This window comes from Lottia gigantea (genome assembly GCF_000327385.1).
Source record: "Lottia gigantea unplaced genomic scaffold LOTGIsca_117, whole genome shotgun sequence".
Taxonomy (NCBI): domain Eukaryota; kingdom Metazoa; phylum Mollusca; class Gastropoda; family Lottiidae; genus Lottia; species Lottia gigantea.
In genome coordinates this window covers 335,886-336,616 of record NW_008707167.1, presented here as the reverse complement: position 1 = coordinate 336,616, position 731 = coordinate 335,886, and the positions used below count along the sequence as shown (strand labels likewise).

Here is a 731-nt window from a genome sequence, read left to right as displayed (position 1 = left end):
TGTGAACCATGGACTGATAGTGTATATAATTATCACTATTTCTAGGTGTCTGTGAACCATGGACTGATAGTGTATATAATTATCACTATTTCTAGGTGTCTGTGAACCATGGACTGATAGTGTATATAATTATCACTATTTCTAGGTGTCTGTGAACCATGGACTGATAGTGTATATAATTACCACTATTTCTAGGTGTCTGTTAACCATGGACTGATAGTGTATATAATTATCACTATTTCTAGGTGTCTGTGAACCATGGACTGATAGTGTATATAATTATCACTATTTCTAGGTGTCTGTGAACCATGGACTGATAGTGTATATAATTTCCACTATTTCTAGGTGTCTGTTAACCATGGACTGATAGTGTATATAATTATCTCTATTTCTAGGTGTCTGTGAACCATGGACTGATAGTGTATATAATTATCACTATTTCTAGGTGTCTGTCAACCATAGACTGATAGTGTATATAATTATCACTATTTCTAGGTGTCTGTGAACCATAGACTGATAGTGTATATAATTATCACTATTTCTAGGTGTCTGTGAACCATGGACTGATAGTGTATACAATTATCACTATTTCTAGGTGTCTGTGAACCATAGACTGATAGTGTATATAATTATCACTATTTCTAGGTGTCTGTGAACTATAGACTGATAGTGTATATAATTATCACTATTTCTAGGTGTCTGTAAACCATAGACTGATAGTGTATTTTATA

General features: G+C 33.1%; 1 protein-coding gene across 1 annotated transcript in view; it reads left to right on the top strand.

The window, feature by feature from the left end:
* Window positions 1-731, top strand: part of LOTGIDRAFT_237776 (hypothetical protein) — a 10,286-nt gene that overhangs the window by 7,887 nt on the left and 1,668 nt on the right. The gene's annotated exons all lie outside the window — the stretch shown is intronic.